The sequence below is a fragment of the Tupaia chinensis genome, unplaced genomic scaffold (assembly GCF_000334495.1).
Source record: "Tupaia chinensis unplaced genomic scaffold, TupChi_1.0 Scaffold000502_1, whole genome shotgun sequence".
NCBI classification, from domain to species: Eukaryota; Metazoa; Chordata; class Mammalia; order Scandentia; family Tupaiidae; genus Tupaia; species Tupaia belangeri.
In genome coordinates, this window is record NW_006160014.1 from 1089372 (window position 1) to 1106822 (window position 17451).

The 17451-nt window shown below is 41.0% G+C and overlaps 1 long non-coding RNA gene across 2 annotated transcripts in view; it reads left to right on the forward strand.

The window, feature by feature from the left end:
• The window catches only part of LOC102503003 (uncharacterized), an 89973-nt gene that overhangs the window by 10326 nt on the left and 62196 nt on the right, over positions 1 to 17451 (forward strand). The gene's annotated exons all lie outside the window — the stretch shown is intronic.

Sequence of the window (17451 nt, forward strand, 5' to 3'; positions counted from 1 at the left end):
CCCAAAATCTCAAGAGGAGAATAGAGAAGGGATTGTGGCATGGCCATCTGCCTAGGGTTGGAAGGGGGCATGTGATTTCTTGCTTTCTGTCTCTCTTTCTCTCTCTTTGTCCCTCTGGTGTGTGCATAGTCCTTATAGCAAAAATTTCTCTGAAAGTTTTATTTATTTATTTGTGGTGATTTTCAAGCCACTGGATTCAGGACTTGAACCAGGTTTCCTTCTGTGTGCTGGTGTACATCTTGCTTTTTGGCCAGCATCTTCTCTCCCAGGTTGGAGGCTTTGGGTTGCAGGGAATGGTTGTCCACATGATGGATAGTGCACACTATTCCACAGACCTGGCCTGGTCCCTGTCTTCAAGGAGATGCCTCTCTAGAAGTTGTCATAGGGAATATCACTGAGTCCTAACCCTGGGGTTAATGGGCCCATCTTTGAAGGACACATACACCCACAAACACAGAGGCTGTGAACACACTGTGAGCTCCAGGAGGACAAGGCCTTATCTATTCTATGGATCATTATATGCTGAGTCCCACATAGGTCCTGGCCCACAGGGGACATCCGATAACTGCCTATTGAATGGAAAAAGGACAGAAATACATTACATACAGACCAGCAAGTGGCATAGTGGTTAAAGTGCTGGATTCGCCCATGGTTGACTGTGGTTCGAGGCCCCGACCTAGCAGCTTAGAAACTCATGCAGGGAGCTTGTGTGTGTATGCTCAAAATCCTGAGAGAAGAATGGAGAAGACATTGCTGTGTAACCATCCCCCCTGGGGGATGTATCCCTCTCTCTGTCTCTCCACTCACCCTGTAGCAAAACTCTGTCTAAAAAAAAATGACCTCATGTAAAAGCTAAGGTGACCATGTCTTTGATGTGGCAGTCACAAGTCACTCATTGGAAAGAACAATAGAAACAGAGGTCACCCGAGTGCCTGTCCTTCTGCTGCGTTTTTCTTTAAGGTTTATTACCTAGAGTTTTTGTGGTTCCCTCTAGGCTTTCCAGAACAATTTGAATAATTGGTTTGGATAATGTGATTACCTCCTTAAGAGCAAGTGAAGTTAAACAGCCTGAGGGTGCACAGGAAGCATCAATCAAGATAATTAGGAGCTGAGACCAGCAGATGGCATAGTGGTTACTTCACTAGATTCCCACGTAGTCAATCACTGGTCGAGTCCTGGATCCGGTAGCTTAAAACTCACGCAAGGCACGTGTGCATGGGTGCCCAAGATCCCGAGAGGGGAATGGAGGAGAAGGGATTGTGGTGTGGCCATCCCCCCGGGAGGTGTTTTCTTGCTTTCTGTCTGTCTCTCTCTCCAGTGAATGCATGTACCTTAGCCTTATAGTAAAATCTTCTAAAAAATAAAAAAGATCATTAGGAGTTACAATTTACAAGTAGCGGGGTATTTTTTTACTGAATGGTTAAGTGGAATAGACAGGGAATAAATTTCCATGAGTTGATTTCTAAAGTGGGAAGACTGCAATTACTTTCTAGCATACTACTAACCATAATGAAGCTATAAGTATTTATCAAATGCTATTCATATGCCCAGCTCCAGGACCTGTGGACATTGGGGAGAGCACAAGAGGAGTATGATACTTCTGCCAGATACTTTCAGTCTAGTTTGGGTAGCAAATGTACAAGCGAACTTCAAAGAGCTCATGAAAAATACGAAATTAAAGTACGAGCTTATTTGGTGCAAAAACATGTTGAAATACATGTATAGTTTCTTTTCAAGTAATATATATTTCCTATGAACTTTTCAAAGACCCCACATCTATCCCAGATGCCTGAGGTTGGGCAGAATTTGGGTTGGCAAATGTAGTGGTTCTAGACCTTTGTATTTAGTCCATATGTTCCCATGAGAAACATTTTGCTATGTATAGTGGTCTCCATTGACTACCTGGAAAGGATGAGAGAAGAAGGTACCTGCAGTTATAATTATAAAAATAATAGACAGGGGCAGGTGACGTGGTGGTTAAAGGTGCTGGACTCCCATGTGGCTGAGTCCTGGTCCTGGAGATTTGCTCTATCTGTCTCTCTCTGGTCAAAACTGAAAAATAATGATAATAAATAAATAATTGTTAAAAAAATAATGGCCAATATATATTCACCTTTTTTTTTAAACCATAGGGCATGTGCACTCACTGCAGAGCGACAGAGAGGGAAAGTGAGAACTCACCTCCCCTGGGGTGGGATGGCCATGCCACAATCCCTTAGGTTCCACGTCTCCGTTCAGAATTTTGAGCACTTGGGGAACCAGCAGTTAGCGTAATGGCTATGTCGTTGGACTCCCACATAGTCGACCGCGGTTCGTGTCCCGGACCTGGTGGCTTAAAAAACTCACGCCGGGTGCGTGTGCGTGCGTGCCCAAGATCCCGAGAGGAGAATGGAGGAGAAGGGATTGCGGCGTGACCATCCCCCCTGGGGGGTGATTTCTCGCTTTCTGTCTCTGTCTCTCTCTGTCTGTCTGGTGAGTGCATGCGCCCTACAGTGAAAATCTCTCAAAAAAAAAAAAAAAAAAAAGAATTCTGAGCCCTTGTGCACACACGCTTGGCATGTTTTTCAAGGTGCCTGGTACCAGACTTGAGCTGTGCAGTTGGCCGTGTGGCATCTAGCCATCAACTGTGCCACCGGCTGGCCATCTCCTCACTCTTGGAGGCACACTCCACGTGCTGCCCTTATGTTCCCAGTACCCTGCTTACGGACCACAGCCTCTATGTGGGTCCGTGGAGGTCACTGCTGCAGAGAAGAGGCTGGGGTTGGTAAACTACTGTGACCTCGCCTTATTTTGCAAGACTGTCAGAGGGGGCTGACTGCAGTTCTTGCGTGAGAAATGTGAGGGGAAGTGCTGAACTTGCGGAAACAACTTTACCTGGTCAAAAGGGCCTGAGAAGCCTATACGAATACTTTTATAATTTATAACAGAAAAATGTGGTTTTCAAGCGATGTCAAATTTGGTACTGAATAGGGTAGATAGTCAATTGTCTTTACTTTTTTGGGTGTTTTGTCATAAGGCTCACCAGAGAGAGAGACAGAGAGACAGTGAGAGAGGAAGTAGACATCATCCCTCAGGGGTGATGGCCATGCTGCAGTGCCCTCTCCTCCATTCTACTGCTGGGATTTGGGGCACGTGTGTACACATACCTGGTGTGGTTTTCAAGCTGCCAGGTCCAGGACTTGAGCTGTGCTCAGCCATGTGGGAGTCCAGTGCCTTAACCCCCATACCACCTGCTGACTCCCTTGTTTTTACTTTTTTCTGATTGTTGTTGTAAAGTTGGTAAAGCACAACAATGATAAGAATTGTCATATACTACGATCTACATGATAAACATAAAAATGGTAGCAATCATTATACAATTGTTAAAAAAGTCAGTCTAACCAGTTGACTGACCTCTGCCAAGAAAGGTGTTGAGCTCTTCTCACATATTATTTCCATTTTTTATGAAAGTTCTGGATTCAAAAATTGAAGAGTTTGAACAATTTACCTAAAGTCACACTATATAAGAAGTAGCAGCCATGTTCAAATCCAGGCCCATCAGACTCCATGGACCATGGACCTTCTGGTAAACAATACAGCCTCTCCTAAGCTACCTAAAGAGAAAGAAAACATGCTGTTGCTGTCCCTTGGGCTCTTGAATATATATAATATTCCCATTTTTTTCTTTTTAGAATTATTTTATTTAACTTTATTTATTTATTTTAATTTTTGACCAGAGAGGGACAGAGAGAAAGAGGGAGAGAAAATAAGAAAGCAAGTCACTAGGTCTGGGACTGTACCACGGTCAGCCATGTGGGAGTGCAGTGCCTTTAACCACCATGCCACCTGCTGGTCCCAACATTCTCACTTTCAGCCATGTGCTGCTGTTCCTATTTGGTTAGCCAAAACGATCTACTTTAAATGTTGAAAAGGATATTCAGTCATTTTGTTATAATTGTCAGTAGAGGTGTATTGCCTTCAAAGGAGTCACTTTTTTATTGGTTACACCATTGCTTAGGGCATGTCTTTAATAGAATTATCTTTTGGGTGAAACTTGACTTTCAATAATACTTACCAAAACTTTCAACTTCAGATCTGATCATCTCATAGACACATGCTATGTTAGCTTGTGTTGACTTAACACAATACCATAGACTGGGTGATTTTTTTTTTTTTTTTTGGAGAGGTTTTTGCTATAGGGCGCGTGTGCTCGCCAGACAGACAAAGAGAGACATAGAGACAGAAGGCGAGAAATCACCCCCCAGGGAGGATGGCCACGCCACAATCCCTTCTTCTCCATTCTCCTCTCCGGATCTTGGGCACGCATGCATACATGCCCGGCCTGAGTCTGGGACTCGAACCGCGGTCGACCACGTCGGAGTCCAGTGACATACGCTAACGGCTGGTCCCAAGACTGGGTAATTTAACAACTGAAATTATTTTGCATAGTTCTAGAGACTAGAAATTTGAGATCAGGGTGCCAGCATAGTGGAGTCCTGGTGAGGGCTCTCTTCCATACTTGCAGACAGCTGCCTTCTGCCTGAGTGCTCACATGGACTTTTCTTGTTGCGTGTATGTGGAGAGAGGAATTTCTCTCTCCTCTTCTTGTAGGGCCACCGATTCTAATGGGTTAGGGTGACATCCTATAATCTCATTTAACCTTAGTATCTCCTAAAAGCCCTATCTTTGGGTACGATCAATGGGGAGTTAGAGCTTTACCATGTGAGTTTTGGGGAAAACATAATTTCATTCCACAGCATATGCTAAAACAATAAGAACCCCAGGTGCCTACATGTTTCTGCTTTAGTTCCTTACTTATTTAATTTTTAGAGAAATTTTTGCTATAGGACACTGCTCACAGGAGAAACAGGAAGACAGAAAGTGAGAAATCAACACCCAGGGGGGATGGCCACGCTGTAGTCTCTTCTCCTCCATTCTCCTCTGGGGATTTTGGGCACACAAGCACATGCATCCAGTGTGAGTTTCAAGCCATTGGGTTCAGGATTTGAACCGTAGTTAGCCACGTGAGAGACCAGAGCTTTAACTACTATGCCCCATGCAGGTTCCATCTAGTCTCTTATTTTGTTTATTTATTTATTTTTTGCTACAGGGCACGTGTGCTCACCAGAGAGATACAGAGAGACAGAGAGACAGAAAGTGAGAAATCACCCCCCGGGGGGATGGCCCCACAGCAATCCCTTCTCCTCGATTCTCCTCCTGGGATCCTGGGCACGCATGCATATGAGCCCGGTGTGAGTTTTAAGCCACCAGGTCCAGGACTTGAACCGTGGTCGACCACATGGGAGTTCAGTGACATAGCCATTACACTAACTGATGGTCCCAAGTCTCTTATTTTTAAAATATGAAAAGTTGAAAATTTATTGAGGTCAGTGAGTGGCATTTGGTTAAGGTGCCGGGTTCCCACTTAACTGACTACAGTCCCAGACCTGGCAGCTTGAAACTTAATGCCAGGTGCATGTGCATGCATACCCCAAATCCCATGAGAATGGAGAAGGGATTGCAGTGTAGCTATCCTCCCGGGGGAGGGGGAGGAGTGATTTCTTGCTTTCCCTCTCTCTGGCAAGTGCACAAGCCCTATGGCGAAAATCTGAAAAAAAAAAATAAAATAAAAAAAAAGAAAAGGCTGAAAACAAAATAAATTTCAAGGTAACCATTTGAATAAAGAAAGGAGAGGAGCGGAAATGTGGGTCTACAGTGATCATTGGGGTTAGATCCCCTCTCCTGTTAGGCTGGGCTTTTGCCTGGAGAGACTAAGTGAGGAGTCAGTCCTGGAGGGACATTGTCAGGGTGCTCAAGGGGTGCAATGTGGGGGAGGCTCTCTCTCCAAACAGCACTCTGAGGCCCTTCTTAGGAAGCCTGTCATGTTTACTCTCAGATGTTGTAAACAGGTACACATTGCCCTTCAGAAGTCCCATGGTGCTGGGGGTAGCACCAGGTCAGCAGATCGGAGCTGTGTGTGGTTGTCGCCTCTTGAACAGGGCTCAAACAGGATGACACAGCCTAAAAGAAGTTTCCTGACTTGATCATATTGTCCTGTTACGTAATTGTTTGTACATCTGTGTCTCTTTTAAACTGAAGACTTGTTGAGATCAGTATCATGACTTTTTATGAGAGTAATTTGATCCCATGCAGAGATAAATTGATAGAAGCTCAGGGCAGCATTGCCTGAGGATGATTTCATTAGTAAAGTCTTCAAGAACACCTAAGATTGCCCTTAAGTACTCTGGAAAGTACCAGGTTACTCTTTGGGATGACCTGTTTTACACAGAATGATTGCTTTCCTTGGGTGGGCAGCTCTGGGTGCTGAGGAGTCAGCTTACTCTTATCACATTATGTTCCCCTCACTTTTCTTCTTTTTTTATTAATTGATCTATTTTACATTCATTCACTGAACAACATCACAGCATACAAAATGTGATTTCCCATCCAGAATACACTGCATGGTGGTTTAGTCTTACATGCTATTGCCGACAAATAATTTTCCATTTCTTGTTTCATATATATATATATAAAAAAATTTTTCCCCCTATTTCTCATCCTCTGCCATTTCCCATCCTCCTCCCACACTGTCTCTGGTGTCTGCAGTTACTTTCCATTCCTTTCCCCCCACATTTTATTGATTCACAAAATATCTTAATTAATCTAACAACTTTCAATAGCAAGTTCAGTTTATATATATATTCATATCTGTGAACACATGTCTGACTTGAGGCTTGAAACTCTGAGTAGAATGAATGTACTATGAAGTAGCACCTAGCTGATGCTATGCAGCTTACTGTGGTCATTAAATAGATATGTTTTAATATATTTTTTTAATTTCAAGAAAAGCAGTTTTAGCTTTAATAAATCAAGATAATAATAATAAAAAATTCTAAGAGAGCTTTGCTTAAAATTTAAAGCCAGGAAACAGGTTAGGATCCTGTTTTTGTTCTCATCTTAGCCAAAGAGAACTTTGCCCTTCTCTACCCTCAGCTCCAGTTCCCACTCACCACAGCAGGAAAGAGCTTTACCATGATGACATTTGCAATGTTTTTATTGAAAGTATCCAACCAGAGGGGGGTGTTTGACTTAGGAGTTGGTGAACAGGGTCGAGGTAAAGACAGGGCTTCTGGCCATGGGGAGGGGGAAGCATGTTTCACACTCAGACCAAGCCCAGCAGTTGTGGTGGGGTGGGGTCAGGTGGAGGATGGGCATGCTTGGAGCTCCACGTATCTAAGGACTCCTCTGGCCCTTTAACAGTCTTTTCTGATGTTTTGCTAGAACAGACACAGAGGAAAAAATAATTCAGGGAGAGAACAAAACATACCAGTAAGTTCTTACCAGGCTAGCAATGAGGACACAAGGGCAGTCATGCGGGTCGTTTTACGCTCTGTTGGGGACATCACTATGTACAGAACACCTCCCATGTGTGGAGCACAGTGCTGCTCAGTCAGCACATTCACCCCATGGCGTGAATTCTGATGTTCTCATTGTAGTGCACTGGGGAGAGAGGCTCAGGGTTACAGGGACACTCTCAAGGTCTGGTCTCAGGCATTGCTTGCAACCAGCGCCCTCTACAGGCCCTTGTAGACAACAGATATCTCTGATGGTGTAAGAGGCACAGATGTGGCAGGAAGACAAGCAGCAGTAGAAACAAAGAGCTGGGGCTTCCTTCAGTCATAAGGAATCAGTGCAGAAGGAAGGTGGAAGACATTTTTAGGGGTGAGGCTGTGGGCGTGGTGGATATGAGCAAGAATGTGTCAGGGAAAGACCAAAGATGGAAAAGGTACCAAAACAGGGGTGTCTGTCTCTTTTTTGCTGAGTGAGCCCATGTATGTAGGACCTTTGGAGTTCCAGAGACCTTTGGGTTGGGATTTGTGTCATCATATGAAAAATCTCGTGTTTCGTTTGTGCATCTATAGCCCTGGATGTGTGCTATCAATGTGCAGAGACGTCACGGTTCCCACATCATGGTCACCCCATTACAGAGCCAACTAAAGATACCTCTGTGAGGGGCCCAGAGGGACTCACCAGCAGGGTGACTATGGCCTTTATCTGCTCAGCGGGCAGGGCAACCACTTGTGCTTTGAACCTCTCCAAGAATACTTTGAGTGGAAGAGAGTTTTCAATAGAAGTGGAGTTCTTCAGGAAGTTAGAAATACAAGTATCAAAGAAGGTATTGAGATCCTTGTTTATGTCTTTGTAAGCAAGTGCTGGAAGAAAGAATTAGATATGTCATTATTGTTTCCATTGTAGAAAAGTACTCTGGAATCCAGAGAGATGTTTACAATTCACTGTCAAATAAGAAAGTCAGGTAACAAATTAGCATGCTCACAGTATGATCACACTTTAGAACCACGAGATTTATATTTACATATGACTGGACATAAGTGTGCATATATGGATGGAAAAACAGAAAATGCAAACGTTTTTTAATACCCCAACTTGCTATTTTTAATTTTATTTGGGAAACACATTCTTCTTTTTTTTTAAAAAAGAATTATTTTATTTAGCTTTATTTATAATTATTTTTATTTTCCAGTTTGATCAGACAGAGAGAGGGAAAGTGAGAAAGCAAGCCACCAGGTCCAGGACTTGAACCATGGTCTGCCATGTGGGAGTCTAGCACCTTTAACCACCATGCCACCTGCTGACCCTGAAACACCTTTGTCTATACATTCTTTATGTCCAAAAACTTAAAGAGAAATCTAGTTATGTAGCGCCAAGTCCTTGTACTGAGCCTTCTGAGAATACACAAGGGTATTTTGAATAGTTCATGTAAAAATAGAATTAAATCTGTATAGAAAATCATAGGTTTGGGACCAGCAGTTGGCATAATGGCTATGTCACTGGACTCCCATGTAGTCAACCGCAGTTTGAGTCCTGGATCTGGTAGCTTAAACTCATGCCAGGTGCATGTGTGTGCATGCCCAAGATTCCAAGAGGAGAATGGAGGAGAAGGGATTGCGGTGTGGCCATCTCCCCTGGAGGGTGATTTCTTTCTTTCTGTCTCTCTGTCTCTCTCTGCCTTTCTGGAGAGCACACATGCCCTATAGCAAAAACCTCTCCAAGAAAAAAGAAAATCATAGGTTCAGTTCCCTGATCAATCTATATGCAATTGGTGCCCAAGCCCATGATCCTCACTCACTCACAGGGAAGGCACGGGGTGTAGATAGTGGTGTGAGACCTCACTGAGGGTGATTGCCTTTCTTGATCTTTCTCTGCTCTCACTCTCATAGAATAAATAAATGAACTTTAGGAGAAGACACATAGGTTAAAACATTGATAATACCTTAAAAAGTACAAGTTTATTTTGGTGCAAAAAATTTGAAATCCATGCATTTTTTTAATAATATGCATTTTACATTTTCTGTCCTATGTGTTATCACCAAGCCTTCTGGGTAGAAGTTATAGACACCCCCTTCATGGTCACTGCTAGCTTGGCCTGTGACATCAGGACGCTGGAGGTTACCCCACATTCCTCTACAGGTATCTTTCTGGGAAGAAATAACATCATACTGGGGGACAGCAGCTAGGGCAGTGGAGCCTGATGCACACGGTGTCACTGCAAATGCAACCTGTGCCAGGCCTGGGACTCAGAGGCAAACCTATCCTAGCTAGCAATGTTAGCTAGGAATGTATCTACCGTCTGGCAGAGGTGTCCCTGTCCAAGGGTCAGAAGCCTGCATTGTAACCTTGACTTTTCCATAAACCTGCTCTACGGTCTTTACCTTTACTTCTCCTCACTCAACTTCCTCACATGATTCAGAGATGTAATCATGGCTTCCTTCTAGGTACAGTATGAGCGTTACATTACATAATTAATATAGAAGAACTTTATACATTTACACATATTTATAAAGCTATAATGTTTAATACTTATTATGTTCAGTAGGATAAAGACCACCCAAAGATATCCTTGTCTTGATCCCCAGAACCTGTACATATATTAGGTTAAGTGCTAAAAGGAGATGATAGTTGCACATTAAAGTCAGAAATGTAAGGCTGTCTAGACAACTGACCTTAAAACAGGGAGATGATTGTGGATTATGCTGGTGGAGCCTATGTAATCACAATGATCTTTGAAGGTGGAAGAGGAAATTGAAAGGGAGAACCAGAGAGGCGATAGCATGAGAAGGACTCAGCCGACATTGCCTCTTGCTTTGAAGACGGAGGAAGAGCTTGTGAACCAAGGAAAGGATGTGGTCTATGGAAACTGAGAAAGGACAAGGAAACATATTCTTCCCTAGATCTTTCTGAAAGGAATGGATCTGACATCACCTTGATCTCGGCCCAGTGAATCCATGTCAAAGTCAAATTTTCAATCGGCAGAGGTATAAGATAATACATTTGTGTTGTTTTAAACCACTATATCTGGGGTAATTTCTCACAGCAGCACAGAGAACTAATACATCTGTTGTGATGGCTAATACTAGCCATCATTATTATTTTTAAATAAATAAAAATCCCCAGGGGGGATGGCCATGCTGCAATCCCTTCTTCTCCATTCTCCTCCTGGGATCTTGGGCATACACACATGCACACGCCCAATGTGAATTTCAAGCCACCAAGTGTGGGACTTGAACTGCAGTTGGCCACGTGGGAGTCTAGTGACATAACCACTACATCATCTGATGGCCCAATACTCTTTTTTTTTTTTTTAAAGAACTATTTTATTTGACTTCATTTAAATTTGACCAGAGAGGGATAAAGTGAGTGAGAGAGAGGGAAAATGAGAAAGTAAGCTGCCAGATCCAGGACCGAACCTTGGTCGGCCATGTGGGAATCCAGTGCCTTTAACCACCATGCCACCTGCCAGCCCCCCAATACTGTGTTTTTAATCACACAAATTTGATATACTTCCATCTTCTTAAATGAATGTTAGACATTCTTTTTCTTTTTTTTTGACATTATTTTTCTTATAAGTATTAAGACAAATATAGTCAAGGTGTCTCCAAAATTTGTAAGCAATATAATTGGATATGAGAAATTCTATGTCTAAAACTGATGAGCTGAATAGAGAAAAGCTTAGATTGATTTCTTTCAAGCCAACAATTGACCTAATACCTTTTTTATGGAGGTGAAACACTCAGTTTTTTTATCCTGCAGTGACACTTATTTAGTTCCAGGGAATGTCTGACAATAGAGGACACTCACCAGAGGGGAAGAGTCCCAGTGAGAGCAGCAGGAAAGCCAAAGTCACCTTCATGGCTAGGATAGAGTTTAAGGACAAAGCAGAAATTTACTTTCCTGGTACCTGCTGTTTATATTCCTAGAAGCCCCACCTGCTCAAATCTCACCTGACAGATCTCTTACTTGGATTCACATATGAGCAAGTAGATTGTAGCATGCCCTGGGGGACAGAGGAGAACACAAAGGTCCCAGGACTGAAATGATCATCCTCCCTCTGGCCACTGGGAGGAAAGAGGTGGAACCTTTTTTCATTTATACTCATCTGCCCTGGTCTAACCCCAAGGGCATTAGAAGAAAAGTTAGATTTCTCTGCATATCCAGCTGGGATGAAAAATCACTGCCTCCTTGGAGAGCAGGCTAGAAGGTTGGTTGACTCTGTTTGTAGGTACTCAGGCCCAGTTTTTTCTCTCTCCCAAAAATGCCTGGTTTTCTTGAACCTATGTCCAGAAAGAAAATTACATTTGGGATCCTTATTTCAATCTACTTTTGCCTCCCTTCCCTGGAATAGAGAAGAGCTCAGAATCCCAGTCTTCACTGAGTCTCTGGAAACAGTGAGTAGTAAATAAGAGAGATGAACCATCTTATTTAGAGGCTACAACTCTCCTCCCTTCATACAGAATGACAGAGCTATACCCAACAGAGCCAATGGGTCCCCTAGTAATTTGGTTCTATTTGATTCACTATTCACTGGGCATACAAACTGTTCATTTATGAAAGGGAAAAAAAGCCAAAGTACTTGCTTTCATAATATAAACACAAATAGGTATATAGATACATTATAATAAAAGTGCTGAAAACAAAATATGAGTTGAAATAGCTTGAAAATAAAAAGAGGGAAAAAACCTGTAATTTACAAGGGAACCCCAACAAGATTAACTGTGATTTTTCATCAGAAACTATGGAGACAGAAGGCAGTGGGATACATTTTTAAAGTGCCCAAAGGTGGAAAAATTGTCATACAAGAATCTTATACCCAGAACAGTTATCTTTTTTTTTTTTTTTAGAGGTTTTTGCTATAGGGTGCATGTGCTCGCCAGAAAGACAGAGACAGAGAGACAGAAAGTGAGAAATCACCCCCCAGGGGGGATGGCCACGCTGCAATCCCTTCTCCTCCATTCTCTTCTCGGGATCTTGGGCACGCACGCACATGTGCCTGGCCTGAGTTTTAAGCCACCGGGTCCGGGACGCAAACCGTGGTCGACTACGTGGGAGTCCAGCAACATAGCCATTATGCTAACTGCTGGTCCCCAGAACAGTTATCTTTCAAAATCGAAAAAAAAAAATTCCATAGAAATAAAAACTGAGATAATTTGTTGCTCACAGACCTGCCTGATAAAAATATAGTAGAGAGAGCTTTTCAAGCTGAAAGCAAGTAACTCAGGGCAGTGATTCAAATTCAAACAGACACAAAATCAAAGAAACTAGAAAAGGCAATTATGCAGTCATAAAAGACAGTATAAGCATGGGGACCAGCAGTTGGTGTGGTGGTTAAGGCCCTGGACACTCCCACATGGCTGACCATAGTTTGAGTCCCAGACCTGGTAGCTTGTTTTTTTTTTTTTTTTCCTCTCTCTCTCTCTGTCTCTCTCTCGCATACTCTCACTCTCTGTGTCTCTCTCTGGTCAAATTAAACTAAATGAATGAATAAATAAAATTAAATGAATAATTCTTTAAAAGAAGACAATATAAGCACATACTTCTTTTTCTTAACAGATGTAAAAGACAATAGTATAGAACCACTTGTATAAAATGTACTGTTAAGCCTGTAACATATTGAAATGAAATATATTTGCCAAAAAAAAAAAAGCACAAAGGAAGTGAGTGGAAGAAAGACTATGCTGGGACAAACGATTCTAGATTGTGGCGGGCACTGCATATGGAAGCCATCTCGAGCTATCCGCCATCTTGAGCTATCCACCATCTTGGAAACCATTAGGCTTCACTTCCTCACTGAGCAAACCGTTTCTCAGAAATCATGTGACCAACTGTTCTCCCTGGAAGTGGTTGAGTTTCTAGGCAACGGGAGAGATCTACCCACACCAATGATTGGTTCATGCTGTTCTATCTCATTTGCATTTTGGGCAACCAATCAGTGCCCACAAGCTGTATATAACTGGCCATTTTTCCTCAATAAACGGAAGAGGAAGAAGAAGAAGACTTGATCAGCACCTCGTATTGTGTGTGCGTGTGTTTGTCCCATCTCTCACTCCCTCCCCCAGGGAACCTGTTTGACTGTCCCCCAGGTCGGGACACGAGATGGTAACTCAAATCCTCAGGAACAAAAGAGAACCAGAAATAATGAGATTACTATAACAAAAACTAAAAACACTTGCCTCTTTTCTTTCTCAACTTTTTAAAGAGATATAAAGTTACATAAAGTGAGCATTAGAGCCAAGGATTATTGAATTTTTAGCATTTCTAGATGTGCTATTGCTATAGTTCAGATAAGGGTTTGTTCCCCAAGGGTTCATGTGTTATAATTTGATCTCTAATGTAATGGCATTGAGAGGTGGTGAGACATTTAATAGGAAAATTTGCCTTCAATATGGGCAGGCACCTTGTCAGATAAGACTGGCATGTGAGTCAGTGGACTCAGAGAGGAAGTCCTACCTTTAATGTGGGTGAGCACCATTCATTTGGCTAGGAGCAAGGGAGGGACAAATAAAGGAAGTGAAAAAAATCTATTTCCTCTTTCTCCCTTGCTGTCTCTATCTCTGCATGTGGTTGATAATCTTCCTGCTTCTCTCAGCCATGTTGTGACTTAGCACTAAAGGCCAGTCAGATGCCAGGTCCATACTCTGTACTTTCTAGCCACCAGAATTGTGAGCTAAATAAACCTCTATTCTTTACAAGTCACCCAGTCTAGGGTATTTCTGTCAGCAACACGGAAATGACTACAACTATCTATAACAACAATACATTGAAAATGAGGAAAGGGAATAAACCTATATAAGTAAGTTTTCTGTATCTGACTTATGTTAGCATACATCTAAAGCTGATTCTGATAGTTAAGATATATATAGTAAGCCTTAGAGTAACCACTAACAAAATAAGAGAAATCTTTGTTTTTGTTTGTTTGTTTGTTTTTAGAGAGATTTTTGCTATAGGGCATGTGCGCTTGCTAGAGACAGAGAGAGACAGAGAAACAGAAAGAGAAAAATCGTCTCCCAGGCAGGACAGTCACACTGCAATCCCTTCGCCTCCTTTCTCCTCTCGGAATTCTGGGCATGCACACACGCGTCCAGTGTGAGTTTTAAGGCGCCGAGTCCAGGACTCAAACTGCGGTTGACTATGTGGGATCCAGCGATGTAACCATTATGCCATCTACTGGTCCCACAGAGAAATCACTAAGGATATTTAATACTTTATTAGAAAGCACTCAATACAAAAGTAAACAAAAAAGAAAAAAGTAGAGAAACAAAAAAGATACGAGACACATAAAAAACAAAAGTCATATAGCAGGTGTAAATATCACTATATTAATAATAGTGTTAAAGATGAGTAAATTAAATATTAAATTATCAATCAAAAGGCATAAATATTAAGACTGTATAAAAACTTTCAATATATGTTTTTATAGAAGATACACTTCACATTCAAAGATACACATAGATTGAAAGTAAAATATGGAAAAAGATATATTATACAAAGGGCAGCTGCAAGAAAGCTGGAGTGGTTATACCAAAAACAAAATAGACTTTAAGACAATGTTATTAGAAATAAAACAGGAGGTCCAACTGGTGGCATGGTGTTTAAGGCAACTGGATCCCATATGACTGATTGTGCAGTTTGAGACCTGGACCTGGTGGCTTAGAAATCATGCAGGGCGCATGTGCACACATGTCCAAAATCCTGAGAGGAGAAGGAGGAGAGGGGATTATGTCATGGCCATATCCTTGTGGGGAGTGATTTCTGCCCTCTTTCTCTCTCTGTCTCTGTCTCTTTCTGGTGAGTGCATGCTCCCTGTATAAAATAAAAAAAAACTAAAAGGGATATTCTATAATGATAAAGTGTCACTCTATCTGGGATATATAAAATTATAAACATATATACCTAAGAGCAGAACATATGCATCTAATAAAATACCCGAAGGGAAAACTAACAGAACTGAAGAGAGAAATAGGTAATTCACAATAACAGAGCCTTCAATTTTCCACTTATAGATAGTAAGATGTTCATAAAAGCAGACAGAACAATTAGACAAAAGATCAAGGAAATAGAAGACTTGAATAACAAAATAAAGCAAATAAGCATAATAGGCGTGTATAGAACACTGTGCCTAGCAACAGCAAGATAATACATTCTTTTCTAGTGCACACGGAAAAATTTCCAAGATAGACCATATGATAGCCATTAAACAAACCTCAATAAATTTAGGAGGATATAAATAATACAAACTATGTTCTCCAAACCCAGTGAAATAAACATGTTTATTTTAGAAATCAGTATCATGTAAAGAAATTTGGGAAATAGCAAATATATGGAAAATTTTTTTCTTTTTTTGAGAGCTTTTTGCTATAGGGTATGTCCATTCGCTAGAGAGACAGAGGGACAGAAAGTGAGAAATCACCCCTAGGAGGGATGGCTATCCTCAATCCCTTCTCCTCCATTCTCCTCTCAGGATCTTGGGGACGCACACACATGTGCCTGGCATTGAGTTTTAAGCCTCTGGATCTGGGACTCAAACTATACTTGATTATGTGGGAGTCCAGCGATGTAAACATTATGCCATCTGCTGGTCCTCAAATATATAGAAATTAAAAACAAACTCCTGGGGCTGGCAGGTGGTGTGGTGGGGGCACTGGACTCCCACATGGCCAACTGTGGTTCGAATCCTGGATGTGGTGGCTTACTTTCTCACTTTCCCTCTCTCTCTTGCTCTGTCCCTCTCTGATCAAATTAAAAATAAATAAATAAATAAAGTTAAATAAAATAATTATTTGAAAACAACAACAACTCCTAAATGACTAAGGAGTCAAAGAAGAAATCAAAAGGTTAATTAGAAAAACATTCTGAGACAAATTGAAATGAAGAAACAACTTATCAAAAATTGTGGGATGCTGCTAAGTGCTTAGAGGAAAATTCATAACTATGAATGGTGATATTAAGACAAAAGAAGATATAAAATCAACATTCTAAATTCTCATCTTAAGACACTGGAAAAAGAAAATTAAACTAAATCTAAAGCAAGTGCAAAAAAGAAAAGACTAGAACAGAAATCAATGAAATAGAGAATAGATAAACAATAGAGAAAATCAATGAGACCAAAGTCTGGTTCTTTGGAAAGATTAACAAAATTGACAAACTAGTTGTATTGTCCAAGAATAAAAGAGAAGACTCAAACTACTAGAATCAGAAATAAAAGAGGGCTATTACTACTGACCTTACAGAAATTACAGATGGGATACTATGAACAATTGTATGCCAATGATGTAACTTAGATGAAGTGGACAAATTTCTAGAAAGACACAAACTACATAAATTGCTCAAGAATAAATGGACAATCTGAATAGATCTATAACAAGATATTAAACCAGCAATCCAACAGCTACTCACAAAGAATAAACCAGGTTCAGTGGCTTAATCACTGAACTATACCAAGCATTAAAAGATTAATACCAATTCTTCAAAAACTTTTCCATAAAAAGAGGATAAATATTTCCAATATACTCTACGAGCCAGTATCATTCTGGCACTGAAACCAAACAAGGACATCACAAGGAAATAACACTACAGACCAACATATCTTATTAATAATCCTCATCAAAATATTAACAAACCAAGTCAGACTTGTAAAAGGTTATGATATAGTGGGACTTGTGCTAGGAATGCAAGGTTGATTTAACATTTGAAAATTAATGAATGTAATATGTCCTGCCAATAGAAAAAAAAACAAAAAGCACAGGATTATATCAAGAGATACAGAAAAGTCATTTGACAAAATCCACCATCTCTTCATGATAAAAATACTCAATAAACTAGGAATAGAATGAAACTTCTTAACCTGGTAAAGCCATCAATAGAAACCACAAGGCAACTTCAAATTTAATAGTCAAAGACTGAATATTTCACTTCTAATGTCACAAGCAAGAAGAGGATGTTAACCATATCATCTTAGTTGTGACCTTAGGCAGGGAAATTAGGCAGGAAAGAGAGATTAAAGGCATCCAGTTTGGAAAAGAAATAAAACTATCACTACACACAAATAAAATGATCTTATGCACAAAAAACCCAAGAAATCTATAAAACCTTATCCCAAATAATAAATGAGTTCAGCAG